The sequence below is a fragment of the Rhipicephalus microplus genome, chromosome X (assembly GCF_043290135.1).
Source record: "Rhipicephalus microplus isolate Deutch F79 chromosome X, USDA_Rmic, whole genome shotgun sequence".
Lineage (NCBI taxonomy): Eukaryota > Metazoa > Arthropoda > Arachnida > Ixodida > Ixodidae > Rhipicephalus > Rhipicephalus microplus.
The window spans coordinates 57,945,727-57,961,437 of record NC_134710.1 but is presented as its reverse complement, the minus strand read 5'-3'; the positions used below and the strand labels follow the sequence as shown (position 1 = coordinate 57,961,437).

The following is a 15,711-nucleotide window of genomic DNA, read 5'->3' as shown; positions in this document are numbered from 1 at the left end:
CACCTTAAGATATGCCCGGAATGCCAATAAAATCGTTCAGTAAATTGACATCCGAATGCTGCTGCCAGAGCTCTCTATCGCGAATTTCCAAAGCTTACCCAAGAGGAACTTGCATACCGAAAGACAGTGGCCGGATCCGCAGTGCTTCGTCATCAGGGGATCCAAGGCAGCCAAGTATTGCTCTCATCTAAGGTTTCCTAGAAGAAACGAATAAACAAACCGTTCCATCAGTGGCCCGAAAGAGCTGCACAAAATTCGTACCACTGTTCTCGCCCTGCGGTAATTTGGTGTCTCCCGTACTACTCAGTGCATCGATAGCACCTTAAGATATGCCCGGAATGCCAATAAAATCGTTCAGTAAATTGACATCCGAGTGCTGCTGCCAGAGCTCTCTATCGCGAATTTCGAAAACTTACCCAAGAGGAACTTGCATACCGAAAGACAGTGGCCGGATCCGCAGTGCTTCGTCATCAGGGGATCCAAGGCAGCCAAGTATTGCTCTCATCTAAGGTTTCCTAGAAGAAACGAATAAACAAACCGTTCCATCAGTGGCCCGTAAGAGCTGCACAAAATTCGTACCACTGTTCTCGCCCTGCGGTAAGTTGGCGTCTCCCATACTACTCAGTGCATCGATAGCACCTTAAGATATGCCCGGAATGCCAATAAAATCGTTCAGTAAATTGACATCCGAGTGCTGCTGCCAGAGCTCTCTATCGCGAATTTCCAAAGCTTACCCAAGAGGAACTTGCATACCGAAAGACAGTGGCCGTATCCGCAGTGCTTCGTCATCAGGGGATCCAAGGCAGCCAAGTATTGCTCTCATCTAAGGATTTCTAGAAGAAACGAATAAACAAACCGTTCCATCAGTGGCCCGAAAGAGCTGCACAAAATTCGTACCACTGTTCTCGCCCTGCGGTAATTTGGTGTCTCCCGTACTACTCAGTGCATCGATAGCACCTTAAGATATGCCCGGAATGCCAATAAAATCGTTCAGTAAATTGACATCCGAGTGCTGCTGCCAGAGCTCTCAATCGCGAATTTCCAAAGCTTACCCAAGAGGAACTTGCATACCGAAAGACAGTGGCCGGATCCGCAGTGCTTCGTCATCAGGGGATCCAAGGCAGCCAAGTATTGCTCTCATCTAAGGTTTTCTAGAAGAAACGAATAAACAAACCGTTCCATCAGTGGCCCCGAAAGAGCTGCACAGAATTCCTACCACTGTTCTCGCCCTGCGGTAATTTGGCGTATCCCGTACTACTCAGTGCATCGATAGCTCTTTAAGATATGCCCGGAATACCCATAAAATCGTTCAATAAATTGACATCCGAGTGCTGCTGCCAGAGCTCTCTATCGCGAATTTCCAAAGCTTACCCAAAAGGAACTTGCATACCGAAAGACAGTGGCCGGATCCGCAGTGCTTCGTCATCAGGGGATCCAAGGCAGCCAAGTATTGGCCTCATCTAAGGTGTTCTAGAAGAAACGAATAAACAAACCATTCCATCAGTGGCCCCGAAAGACTTGCACAAAATTCGTACCACTGTTCTCGCCCTGCGGTAATTTGGTGTCTCCCGTACTACTCAGTGCATCGATAGCACCTTAAGATATGCCGGGAATGCAAATAAAATCGTTCAATAAATTGACATCCGAGTGCTGCTGCCAGAGCTCTCTATCGCGAATTTCCAAAGCTTACCCAAGAGGAACTTGCATACCGAAAGACAGTGGCCGGATCCGCAGTGCTTCGTCATCAGGGGATCCAAGGCAGCCAAGTATTGCTCTCATCTAAGGTTTTCTAGAAGAAACGAATAAACAAACCGTTCCATCAGTGGCCCCGAAAGAGCTGCACAAAATTCGTACCACTGTTCTCGCCCTAGGGTAATTTGGTGTCGCCCGTACTACTCAGTGCATCGATAGCACCTTAAGATATGCCCAGAATGCCAATAAAATCGATCAATAAATTGACATCCGAGTGCTGCTGCCAGAGCTCGCTATCGCGAATTTCCAAAGCTTACCCAAAAGGAACTTGCATACCGAAAGACAGTGGCCGGATCCGCAGTGCTTCGTCATCAGGGGATCCAAGGCAGCCAAGTATTGCTCTCATCTAAGGTTTTCTAGAAGAAACGAATAAACAAACCGTTCCATCAGTGGCCCCGAAAGAGCTGCACTAAATTCGTACCACTGTTCTCGCCCTGCGGTAATTTGGCATCTCCCGTTCTACTCAGTGCATCGATAGCACCTTAAGATATGCCAGGAATTCCAATAAAATCGTTCAGTAAATTGACATCCGAGTGCTGCTGCCAGAGCTCTCTATCGCGAATTTCCAAAGCTTACCCAAGAGGAACTTGCATACCGAAAGACAGTGGCCGGATCCGCAGTGCTTCGTCATCAGGGGATCCAAGGCAGCCAAGTATTGCTCTCATCTAAGGATTTCTAGAAGAAACGAATAAACAAACCGTTCCATCAGTGGCCCCGAAAGAGCTGCACAAAATTCGTACCACTGTTCTCGCCCTGGGGTAATTTGGTGTCGCCCGTACTACTCAGTGCATCGATAGCACCTTAAGATATGCCCGGAATGCCAATAAAATCGTTCAATAAATTGACATCCGAGTGCTGCTGCCAGAGCTCTCTATCGCGAATTTCCAAAGCTTACCCAAAAGGAACTTGCATACCGAAAGACAGTGGCCGGATCCGCAGTGCTTCGTCATCAGGGGATCCAAGGCAGCCAAGTATTGCTCTCATCTAAGGTTCTCTAGAAGAAACGAATAAACAAACCGTTCAATCAGTGGCCCCGAAAGAGCTGCACTAAATTCGTACCACTGTTCTCGCCCTGCGGTAATTTGGCGTCTCCCGTACTACTCAGTGCATCGATAGCACCTTAAGATATGCCCGGAATGCCAATAAAATCGTTCAGTAAATTGACATCCGAGTGCTGCTGCCAGAGCTCTCTATCGCGAATTTCCAAAGCTTACCCAAGAGGAACTTGCATACCGAAAGACAGTGGCCGGATCCGCAGTGCTTCGTCATCAGGGGATCCAAGGCAGCCAAGTATTGCTCTCATCTAAGGTTTTCTAGAAGAAACGAATAAACAAACCGTTCAATCAGTGGCCCCGAAAGAGCTGCACTAAATTCGTACCACTGTTCTCGCCCTGCGGTAATTTGGCGTCTCTCGTACCACTCAGTGCATCGATAGCACCTTAAGATATGCCCGGAATGCCAATAAAATCGTTCAGTAAATTGACATCCGATTGCTGCTGCCAGAGCTCTCTATCGCGAATTTCCAAAGCTTACCCAAGAGGAACTTGCATACCGAAAGACAGTGGCCGGATCCGCAGTGCTTCGTCATCAGGGGATCCAAGGGAGCCAAGTATTGCTCTCATCTAAGGTTTTCTAGAAGAAACGAATAAACAAACCGTTCCATCAGTGGCCCCGAAAGAGCTGCACAGAATTCGTACCACTGTTCTCGCCCTGCGGTAATTTGGTGTCTCCCGTACTACTCAGTGCATCGATAGCACCTTAAGATATGCCCGGAATGCCAATAAAATCGTTCAGTAAATTGACATCCGAATGCTGCTGCCAGAGCTCTCTATCGCGAATTTCCAAAGCTTACCCAAGAGGAACTTGCATACCGAAAGACAGTGGCCGGATCCGCAGTGCTTCGTCATCAGGGGATCCAAGGCAGCCAAGTATTGCTCTCATCTAAGGTTTCCTAGAAGAAACGAATAAACAAACCGTTCCATCAGTGGCCCGAAAGAGCTGCACAAAATTCGTACCACTGTTCTCGCCCTGCGGTAATTTGGTGTCTCCCGTACTACTCATTGCATCGATAGCACCTTAAGTTATGCCCGGAATGCCAATAAAATCGTTCAGTAAATTGACATCCGAGTGCTGCTGCCAGAGCTCTCTATCGCGAATTTCGAAAACTTACCCAAGAGGAACTTGCATACCGAAAGACAGTGGCCGGATCCGCAGTGCTTCGTCATCAGGGGATCCAAGGCAGCCAAGTATTGCTCTCATCTAAGGTTTCCTAGAAGAAACGAATAAACAAACCGTTCCATCAGTGGCCCGTAAGAGCTGCACAAAATTCGTACCACTGTTCTCGCCCTGCGGTAAGTTGGCGTCTCCCATACTACTCAGTGCATCGATAGCACCTTAAGATATGCCCGGAATGCCAATAAAATCGTTCAGTAAATTGACATCCGAGTGCTGCTGCCAGAGCTCTCTATCGCGAATTTCCAAAGCTTACCCAAGAGGAACTTGCATACCGAAAGACAGTGGCCGTATCCGCAGTGCTTCGTCATCAGGGGATCCAAGGCAGCCAAGTATTGCTCTCATCTAAGGATTTCTAGAAGAAACGAATAAACAAACCGTTCCATCAGTGGCCCGAAAGAGCTGCACAAAATTCGTACCACTGTTCTCGCCCTGCGGTAATTTGGTGTCTACCGTACTACTCAGTGCATCGATAGCACCTTAAGATATGCCCGGAATGCCAATAAAATCGTTCAGTAAATTGACATCCGAGTGCTGCTGCCAGAGCTCTCTATCGCGAATTTCCAAAGCTTACCCAAGAGGAACTTGCATACCGAAAGACAGTGGCCAGATCCGCAGTGCTTCGTCATCAGGGGATCCAAGGCAGCCAAGTATTGCTCTCATCTAAGGTTTTCTAGAAGAAACGAATAAACAAACCGTTCCATCAGTGGCCCCGAAAGAGCTGCACAGAATTCGTACCACTGTTCTCGCCCTGCGGTAATTTGGCGTATCCCGTACTACTCAGTGCATCGATAGCTCTTTCAGATATGCCCGGAATACCAATAAAATCGTTCAATAAATTGACATCCGAGTGCTGCTGCCAGAGCTCTCTATCGCGAATTTCCAAAGCTTACCCAAAAGGAACTTGCATACCGAAAGACAGTGGCCGGATCCGCAGTGCTTCGTCATCAGGGGATCCAAGGCAGCCAAGTATTGGCCTCATCTAAGGTGTTCTAGAAGAAACGAATAAACAAACCGTTCCATCAGTGGCCCCGAAAGAGCTGCACAAAATTCGTACCACTGTTCTCGCCCTGCGGTAATTTGGTGTCTCCCGTACTACTCAGTGCATCGATAGCACCTTAAGATATGCCCAGAATGCAAATGAAATCGTTCAATTAATTGACATCCGAGTGCTGCTGCCAGAGCTCTCTATCGCGAATTTCCAAAGCTTACCCAAGAGGAACTTGCATACCGAAAGACAGTGGCCGGATCCGCAGTGCTTCGTCATCAGGGGATCCAAGGCAGCCAAGTATTGCTCTCATCTAAGGTTTTCTAGAAGAAACGAATAAACAAACCGTTCCATCAGTGGCCCCGAAAGAGCTGCACGGAATTCCTACCACTGTTCTCGCCCTGCGGTAATTTGGCGTCTCCCGTACTACTCAGTGCATCGATAGCACCTTAAGATATGCCCGGAATGCCAATAAAATCGTTCAGTAAATTGACATCCGAGTGCTGTTGCCAGAGCTCTCTATCGCGAATTTCCAAAGCTTACCCAAGAGGAACTTGCATACCGAAAGACAGTGGCCGGATCCGCAGTGCTTCGTCATCAGGGGATCCAAGGCAGCCAAGTATTGCTCTCATCTAAGGTTTTCTAGAAGAAACGAATAAACAAACCGTTCCATCAGTGGCCCCGAAAGAGCTGCACAAAATTCGTACCACTGTTCTCGCCCTAGGGTAATTTGGTGTCGCCCGTACTACTCAGTGCATCGATAGCACCTTAAGATATGCCCAGAATGCCAATAAAATCGATCAATAAATTGACATCCGAGTGCTGCTGCCAGAGCTCGCTATCGCGAATTTCCAAAGCTTACCCAAAAGGAACTTGCATACCGAAAGACAGTGGCCGGATCCGCAGTGCTTCGTCATCAGGGGATCCAAGGCAGCCAAGTATTGCTCTCATCTAAGGTTTTCTAGAAGAAACGAATAAACAAACCGTTCCATCAGTGGCCCCGAAAGAGCTGCACTAAATTCGTACCACTGTTCTCGCCCTGCGGTAATTTGGCATCTCCCGTTCTACTCAGTGCATCGATAGCACCTTAAGATATGCCAGGAATTCCAATAAAATCGTTCAGTAAATTGACATCCGAGTGCTGCTGCCAGAGCTCTCTATCGCGAATTTCCAAAGCTTACCCAAGAGGAACTTGCATACCGAAAGACAGTGGCCGGATCCGCAGTGCTTCGTCATCAGGGGATCCAAGGCAGCCAAGTATTGCTCTCATCTAAGGATTTCTAGAAGAAACGAATAAACAAACCGTTCCATCAGTGGCCCCGAAAGAGCTGCACAAAATTCGTACCACTGTTCTCGCCCTGGGGTAATTTGGTGTCGCCCGTACTACTCAGTGCATCGATAGCACCTTAAGATATGCCCGGAATGCCAATAAAATCGTTCAATAAATTGACATCCGAGTGCTGCTGCCAGAGCTCTCTATCGCGAATTTCCAAAGCTTACCCAAAAGGAACTTGCATACCGAAAGACAGTGGCCGGATCCGCAGTGCTTCGTCATCAGGGGATCCAAGGCAGCCAAGTATTGCTCTCATCTAAGGTTCTCTAGAAGAAACGAATAAACAAACCGTTCAATCAGTGGCCCCGAAAGAGCTGCACTAAATTCGTACCACTGTTCTCGCCCTGCGGTAATTTGGCGTCTCCCGTACTACTCAGTGCATCGATAGCACCTTAAGATATGCCCGGAATGCCAATAAAATCGTTCAGTAAATTGACATCCGAGTGCTGCTGCCAGAGCTCTCTATCGCGAATTTCCAAAGCTTACCCAAGAGGAACTTGCATACCGAAAGACAGTGGCCGGATCCGCAGTGCTTCGTCATCAGGGGATCCAAGGCAGCCAAGTATTGCTCTCATCTAAGGTTTTCTAGAAGAAACGAATAAACAAACCGTTCAATCAGTGGCCCCGAAAGAGCTGCACTAAATTCGTACCACTGTTCTCGCCCTGCGGTAATTTGGCGTCTCTCGTACCACTCAGTGCATCGATAGCACCTTAAGATATGCCCGGAATGCCAATAAAATCGTTCAGTAAATTGACATCCGATTGCTGCTGCCAGAGCTCTCTATCGCGAATTTCCAAAGCTTACCCAAGAGGAACTTGCATACCGAAAGACAGTGGCCGGATCCGCAGTGCTTCGTCATCAGGGGATCCAAGGGAGCCAAGTATTGCTCTCATCTAAGGTTTTCTAGAAGAAACGAATAAACAAACCGTTCCATCAGTGGCCCCGAAAGAGCTGCACAGAATTCGTACCACTGTTCTCGCCCTGCGGTAATTTGGTGTCTCCCGTACTACTCAGTGCATCGATAGCACCTTAAGATATGCCCGGAATGCCAATAAAATCGTTCAGTAAATTGACATCCGAATGCTGCTGCCAGAGCTCTCTATCGCGAATTTCCAAAGCTTACCCAAGAGGAACTTGCATACCGAAAGACAGTGGCCGGATCCGCAGTGCTTCGTCATCAGGGGATCCAAGGCAGCCAAGTATTGCTCTCATCTAAGGTTTCCTAGAAGAAACGAATAAACAAACCGTTCCATCAGTGGCCCGAAAGAGCTGCACAAAATTCGTACCACTGTTCTCGCCCTGCGGTAATTTGGTGTCTCCCGTACTACTCATTGCATCGATAGCACCTTAAGATATGCCCGGAATGCCAATAAAATCGTTCAGTAAATTGACATCCGAGTGCTGCTGCCAGAGCTCTCTATCGCGAATTTCGAAAACTTACCCAAGAGGAACTTGCATACCGAAAGACAGTGGCCGGATCCGCAGTGCTTCGTCATCAGGGGATCCAAGGCAGCCAAGTATTGCTCTCATCTAAGGTTTCCTAGAAGAAACGAATAAACAAACCGTTCCATCAGTGGCCCGTAAGAGCTGCACAAAATTCGTACCACTGTTCTCGCCCTGCGGTAAGTTGGCGTCTCCCATACTACTCAGTGCATCGATAGCACCTTAAGATATGCCCGGAATGCCAATAAAATCGTTCAGTAAATTGACATCCGAGTGCTGCTGCCAGAGCTCTCTATCGCGAATTTCCAAAGCTTACCCAAGAGGAACTTGCATACCGAAAGACAGTGGCCGTATCCGCAGTGCTTCGTCATCAGGGGATCCAAGGCAGCCAAGTATTGCTCTCATCTAAGGATTTCTAGAAGAAACGAATAAACAAACCGTTCCATCAGTGGCCCGAAAGAGCTGCACAAAATTCGTACCACTGTTCTCGCCCTGCGGTAATTTGGTGTCTACCGTACTACTCAGTGCATCGATAGCACCTTAAGATATGCCCGGAATGCCAATAAAATCGTTCAGTAAATTGACATCCGAGTGCTGCTGCCAGAGCTCTCTATCGCGAATTTCCAAAGCTTACCCAAGAGGAACTTGCATACCGAAAGACAGTGGCCAGATCCGCAGTGCTTCGTCATCAGGGGATCCAAGGCAGCCAAGTATTGCTCTCATCTAAGGTTTTCTAGAAGAAACGAATAAACAAACCGTTCCATCAGTGGCCCCGAAAGAGCTGCACAGAATTCGTACCACTGTTCTCGCCCTGCGGTAATTTGGCGTATCCCGTACTACTCAGTGCATCGATAGCTCTTTCAGATATGCCCGGAATACCAATAAAATCGTTCAATAAATTGACATCCGAGTGCTGCTGCCAGAGCTCTCTATCGCGAATTTCCAAAGCTTACCCAAAAGGAACTTGCATACCGAAAGACAGTGGCCGGATCCGCAGTGCTTCGTCATCAGGGGATCCAAGGCAGCCAAGTATTGGCCTCATCTAAGGTGTTCTAGAAGAAACGAATAAACAAACCGTTCCATCAGTGGCCCCGAAAGAGCTGCACAAAATTCGTACCACTGTTCTCGCCCTGCGGTAATTTGGTGTCTCCCGTACTACTCAGTGCATCGATAGCACCTTAAGATATGCCCAGAATGCAAATGAAATCGTTCAATTAATTGACATCCGAGTGCTGCTGCCAGAGCTCTCTATCGCGAATTTCCAAAGCTTACCCAAGAGGAACTTGCATACCGAAAGACAGTGGCCGGATCCGCAGTGCTTCGTCATCAGGGGATCCAAGGCAGCCAAGTATTGCTCTCATCTAAGGTTTTCTAGAAGAAACGAATAAACAAACCGTTCCATCAGTGGCCCCGAAAGAGCTGCACGGAATTCCTACCACTGTTCTCGCCCTGCGGTAATTTGGCGTCTCCCGTACTACTCAGTGCATCGATAGCACCTTAAGATATGCCCGGAATGCCAATAAAATCGTTCAGTAAATTGACATCCGAGTGCTGTTGCCAGAGCTCTCTATCGCGAATTTCCAAAGCTTACCCAAGAGGAACTTGCATACCGAAAGACAGTGGCCGGATCCGCAGTGCTTCGTCATCAGGGGATCCAAGGCAGCCAAGTATTGCTCTCATCTAAGGATTTCTAGAAGAAACGAATAAACAAACCGTTCCATCAGTGGCCCCGAAAGAGCTGCACAAAATTCGTACCACTGTTCTCGCCCTGCGGTAATTTGGTGTCTCACGTACTACTCAGTGCATCGATAGCACCTTAAGATATGCCCGTAATGCCAATAAAATCGTTCAGTAAATTGACATTAGAGTGCTGCTGCCAGAGCTCTCTATCGCGAATTTCGAAAACTTACCCAAGAGGAACTTGCATACCGAAAGACAGTGGCCGGATCCGCAGTGCTTCGTCATCAGGGGATCCAAGGCAGCCAAGTATTGCTCTCATCTAAGGTTTCCTAGAAGAAACGAATAAACAAACCGTTCCATCAGTGGCCCGTAAGAGCTGCACAAAATTCGTACCACTGTTCTCGCCCTGCGGTAAGTTGGCGTCTCCCATACTACTCAGTGCATCGATAGCACCTTAAGATATGCCCGGAATGCCAATAAAATCGTTCAGTAAATTGACATCCGAGTGCTGCTGCCAGAGCTCTCTATCGCGAATTTCCAAAGCTTACCCAAGAGGAACTTGCACACCGAAAGACAGTGGCCGGATCCGCAGTGCTTCGTCATCAGGGGATCCAATGCAGCCAAGTATTGCTCTCATCTAAGGTTTTCTAGAAGAAACGAATAAACAAACCGTTCCATCAGTGGCCCCGAAAGAGCTGCACAGAAGTCGTACCACTGTTCTCGCCCTGCGGTAATTTGGTGTCTCCCGTACTACTCAGTGCATCGATAGCACCTTAAGATATGCCCGGAATGCCAATATAATCGTTCAGTAAATTGACATCCGAGTGCTGCTGCCAGAGCTCTCTATCGCGAATTTCCAAAGCTTACCCAAGAGGAACTTGCATACCGAAAGACAGTGGCCGGATCCGCAGTGCTTCGTCATCAGGGGATCCAAGGCAGCCAAGTATTGCTCTCATCTAAGGTTTCCTAGAAGAAACGAATAAACAAACCGTTCCATCAGTGGCCCGTAAGAGCTGCACAAAATTCGTACCACTGTTCTCGCCCTGCGGTAAGTTGGCGTCTGCCATACTACTCAGTGCATCGATAGCACCTTAAGATATGCCCGGAATGCCAATAAAATCGTTCAGTAAATTGACATCCGAGTGCTGCTGCCAGAGCTCTCTATCGCGAATTTCCAAAGCTTACCCAAGAGGAACTTGCACACCGAAAGACAGTGGCCGGATCCGCAGTGCTTCGTCATCAGGGGATCCAATGCAGCCAAGTATTGCTCTCATCTAAGGTTTTCTAGAAGAAACGAATAAACAAACCGTTCCATCAGTGGCCCCGAAAGAGCTGCACAGAATTCGTACCACTGTTCTCGCCCTGCGGTAATTTGGTGTCTCCCGTACTACACAGTGCATCGATAGCACCTTAAGATATGCCCGGAATGCCAATAAAATCGTTCAGTATATTGACATCCGAGTGCTGCTGCCAGAGCTCTCTATCGCGAATTTCCAAAGCTTACCCAAGAGGAACTTGCATACCGAAAGACAGTGGCCGGATCCGCAGTGCTTCGTCATCAGGGGATCCAAGGCAGCCAAGTATTGCTCTCATCTAAGGTTTTCTAGAAGAAACGAATAAACAAACCGTTCCATCAGTGGCCCCGAAAGAGCTGCACAGAATTCGTACCACTGTTCTCGCCCTGCGGTAATTTGGCATCTCCCGTACTACTCAGTGCATCGATAGCACCTTAAGATATGCCCGGAATGCCAATAAAATCGTTCAGTAAATTGACATCTGAGTGCTGCTGCCAGAGCTCTCTATCGCGAATTTCCAAAGCTTACCCAAGAGGAACTTGCATACCGAAAGACAGTGGCCGGATCCGCAGTGCTTCGTCATCAGGGGATCCAAGGTAGCCAAGTATTCTCTCATCTAAGGTTTTCTAGAAGAAACGAATAAACAAACCGTTTCATCAGTGGCCCCGAAAGAGCTGCACAAAATTCGTACCACTGTTCTCGCCCTGCGGTAATTTGGTGTCTCCCGTACTACTCAGTGCATCGATAGCACCTTAAGATATGCCCGGAATGCCAATAAAATCGTTCAATAAATTGACATCCGAGTGCTGCTGCCAGAGCTCTCTATCGCGAATTTCCAAAGCTTACCCAAGAGGAACTTGCATACCGAAAGACAGTGGCCGGATCCGCAGTGCTTCGTCATCAGGGGATCCAAGGCAGCCAAGTATTGCTCTCATCTAAAGTTTTCTAGAAGAAACGAATAAACAAACCGTTCCATCAGTGGCCCGAAAGAGCTGCACAAAATTCGTACCACTGTTCTCGCCCTGCGGTAATTTGGTGTCTCCCGTACTACTCAGTGCATCGATAGCACCTTAAGATATGCCCGGAATGCCAATAAAATTGTTCAGTAAATTGACATCCGAGTGCTGCTGCCAGAGCTCTCTATCGCGAATTTCCAAAGCTTACCCAAGAGGAACTTGCATACCGAAAGACAGTGGCCGGATCCGCAGTGCTTCGTCATCAGGGGATCCAAGGCAGCCAAGTATTGCTCTCATCTAAGGTTTTCTAGAAGAAACGAATAAACAAACCGTTCCATCAGTGGCCCCGAAAGAGCTGCACAGAATTCGTACCACTGTTCTCGCCCTGCGGTAATTTGGCGTATCCCGTACTACTCAGTGCATCGATAGCTCTTTAAGATATGCCCGGAATACCAATAAAATCGTTCAATAAATTGACATCCGAGTGCTGCTGCCAGAGCTCTCTATCGCGAATTTCCAAAGCTTACCCAAAAGGAACTTGCATACCGAAAGACAGTGGCCGGATCCGCAGTGCTTCGTCATCAGGGGATCCAAGGCAGCCAAGTATTGGCCTCATCTAAGGTGTTCTAGAAGAAACGAATAAACAAATCATTCCATCAGTGGCCCCGAAAGAGCTGCACAAAATTCGTACCACTGTTCTCGCCCTGCGGTAAGTTGGCGTCTCCCATACTACTCAGTGCATCGATAGCACCTTAAGATATGCCCGGAATGCCAATAAAATCGTTCAGTAAATTGACATCTGAGTGCTGCTGCCAGAGCTCTCTATCGCGAATTTCCAAAGCTTACCCAAGAGGAACTTGCACACCGAAAGACAGTGGCCGGATCCGCAGTGCTTCGTCATCAGGGGATCCAAGGCAGCCAAGTATTGCTCTCATCTAAGGTTTTCTAGAAGAAACGAATAAACAAACCGTTCCATCAGTGGCCCCGAAAGAGCTGCACAGAATTCGTACCACTGTTCTCGCCCTGCGGTAATTTGGTGTCTCCCGTACTACTCAGTGCATCGATAGCACCTTAAGATATGCCCGGACTGCCAATAAAATCGTTCAGTAAATTGACATCCGAGTGCTGCTGCCAGAGCTCTCTATCGCGAATTTCCAAAGCTTACCCAAGAGGAACTTGCATACCGAAAGACAGTGGCCGGATCCGCAGTGCTTCGTCATCAGGGGATCCAAGGCAGCCAAGTATTGCTCTCATCTAAGGTTTCCTAGAAGAAACGAATAAACAAACCGTTCCATCAGTGGCCCGAAAGAGCTGCACAAAATTCGTACCACTGTTCTCGCCCTGCGGTAATTTGGTGTCTCCCGTACTACTCAGTGCATCGATAGCACCTTAAGATATGCCCGGAATGCCAATAAAATCGTTCAGTAAATTGACATCCGAGTGCTGCTGCCAGAGCTCTCTATCGCGAATTTCCAAAGCTTACCCAAGAGGAACTTGCATACCGAAAGACAGTGGCCGGATCCGCAGTGCTTCGTCATCAGGGGATCCAAGGCAGCCAAGTATTGCTCTCATGTAAGGTTTTCTAGAAGAAACGAATAAACAAACCGTTCCATCAGTGGCCCCGAAAGAGCTGCACAAAATTCGTACCACTGTTCTCGCCCTGCGGTAATTTGGTGTCTCCCGTACTACTCAGTGCATCGATAGCACCTTAAGATATGCCCGGAATGCCAATAAAATCGTTCAGTAAATTGACATCCGAGTGCTGCTGCCAGAGCTCTCTATCGCAAAGTTCCAAAACTTACCCAAGAGGAACTTGCATACCGAAAGACAGTGGCCGGATCCGCAGTGCTTCGTCATCAGGGGATCCAAGGCAGCCAAGTATTGCTCTCATCTAAGGATTTCTAGAAGAAACGAATAAACAATCCGTTCCATCAGTGGCCCCGAAAGACCTGCACAAAATTCGTACCACTGTTCTCGCCCTGCGGTAAATTGGTGTCTCCCGTACTACTCAGTGCATCGATAGCACCTTAAGATATGCCCGGAATGCCAATAAAATCGTTCAATAAATTGACATCCGAGTGCTGCTGCCAGAGCTCTCTATCGCGAATTTTTAAAGCTTACCCAAAAGGAACTTGCATACCGAAAGACAGTGGCCGGATCCGCAGTGCTTCGTCATCAGGGGATCCAAGGCAGCCAAGTTTTGCTCTCATCTAAGGTTTTCTAGAAGAAACGAATAAACAAACCGTTGCATCAGTGGCCCCGAAAGAGCTGCACAGAATTCGTACCACTGTTCTCGCCCTGCGGTAATTTGGCGTCTCCCGTACTACTCAGTGCATCGATAGCACCTTAAGATATGCCAGGAATGCCAATAAAATCGTTCAGTAAATTGACATCCGAGTGCTGCTGCCAGAGCTCTCTATCGCGAATTTCCAAAGCTTACCCAAGAGGAACTTGCACACCGAAAGACAGTGGCCGGATCCGCAGTGCTTCGTCATCAGGGGATCCAAGGTAGCCAAGTATTGCTCTCATCTAAGGTTTTCTAGAAGAAACGAATAAACAAACCGTTCCATCAGTGGCCCCGAAAGAGCTGCACAAAATTCGTACCACTGTTCTCGCCCTGCGGTAATTTGGTGTCTCCCGTACTACTCAGTGCATCGATAGCACCTTAAGATATGCCCGGAATGCCAATAAATTCGTTCAATAAATTGACATCCGAGTGCTGCTGCCAGAGCTCTCTATCGCGAATTTCCAAAGCTTACCCAAGAGGAACTTGCATACCGAAAGACAGTGGCCGGATCCGCAGTGCTTCGTCATCAGGGGATCCAAGGCAGCCAAGTATTGCTCTCATCTAAGGTTTTCTAGAAGAAACGAATAAACAAACCGTTCCATCAGTGGCCCGAAAGAGCTGCACAAAATTCGTACCACTGTTCTCGCCCTGCGGTAATTTGGTGTCTCCCGTACTACTCAGTGCATCGATAGCACCTTAAGATATGCCCGGAATGCCAATAAAATCGTTCAGTATATTGACATCCGAGTGCTGCTGCCAGAGCTCTCTATCGCGAATTTCCAAAGCTTACCCAAGAGGAACTTGCATACCGAAAGACAGTGGCCGGATCCGCAGTGCTTCGTCATCAGGGGATCCAAGGCAGCCAAGTATTGCTCTCATCTAAGGTTTTCTAGAAGAAACGAATAAACAAACCGTTCCATCAGTGGCCCCGAAAGAGCTGCACAGAATTCGTACCACTGTTCTCGCCCTGCGGTAATTTGGCGTCTCCCGTACTACTCAGTGCATCGATAGCACCTTAAGATATGCCCGGAATGCCAATAAAATCGTTCAGTAAATTGACATCCGAGTGCTGCTGCCAGAGCTCTCTATCGCGAATTTCCAAAGCTTACCCAAGAGGAACTTGCATACCGAAAGACAGTGGCCGGATCCGCAGTGCTTCGTCATCAGGGGATCCAAGGTAGCCAAGTATTGCTCTCATCTAAGGTTTTCTAGAAGAAACGAATAAACAAACCGTTCCATCAGTGGCCCCGAAAGAGCTGCACAAAATTCGTACCACTGTTCTCGCCCTGCGGTAATTTGGTGTCTCCCGTACTACTCAGTGCATCGATAGCACCTTAAGATATGCCCGGAATGCCAATAAAATCGTTCAATAAATTGACATCCGAGTGCTGCTGCCAGAGCTCTCTATCGCGAATTTCCAAAGCTTACCCAAGAGGAACTTGCATACCGAAAGACAGTGGCCGGATCCGCAGTGCTTCGTCATCAGGGGATCCAAGGCAGCCAAGTATTGCTCTCATCTAAGGTTTTCTAGAAGAAACGAATAAACAAACCGTTCCATCAGTGGCCCGAAAGAGCTGCACAAAATTCGTACCACTGTTCTCGCCCTGCGGTAATTTGGTGTCTCCCGTACTACTCAGTGCATCGATAGCACCTTAAGATATGCCCGGAATGCCAATAAAATCGTTCAGTAAATTGACATCCGAGTGCTGCTGCCAGAGCTCTCTATCGCGAATTTCCAAAGCTT

At 48.0% G+C, this 15,711-nt stretch overlaps 1 protein-coding gene and 2 long non-coding RNA genes across 5 annotated transcripts in view; 1 reads left to right on the top strand and 2 right to left on the bottom strand.

Annotated features, from left to right (window-relative positions):
* LOC142775397 (uncharacterized) overlaps positions 1–15,711 on the top strand; it is a 123,174-nt gene that overhangs the window by 46,174 nt on the left and 61,289 nt on the right. The gene's annotated exons all lie outside the window — the stretch shown is intronic.
* LOC142775394 (uncharacterized) lies at positions 2,980–10,972 on the bottom strand. Of its 3 annotated transcripts, none has more exons than XR_012886757.1 (5): positions 9,978–10,607; positions 8,403–9,758; positions 8,085–8,164; positions 7,130–7,846; positions 2,980–3,384 (listed from the first exon to the last, which is right to left on the bottom strand). It is a non-coding gene; the product is annotated as an uncharacterized LOC142775394 (long non-coding RNA). The 3 variants fall into 3 exon arrangements; XR_012886758.1 differs by lacking the exon at positions 2,980–3,384 and adding an exon at positions 10,615–10,972 and having other exon boundaries at positions 6,805–7,846; positions 9,978–10,395; XR_012886756.1 differs by lacking the exon at positions 2,980–3,384 and having other exon boundaries at positions 6,805–7,846.
* LOC142776856 (uncharacterized) lies at positions 11,997–15,231 on the bottom strand. Its single transcript, XR_012887851.1, has 3 exons — positions 15,096–15,231; positions 14,121–14,219; positions 11,997–13,900 (listed from the first exon to the last, which is right to left on the bottom strand). It is a non-coding gene; the product is annotated as an uncharacterized LOC142776856 (long non-coding RNA).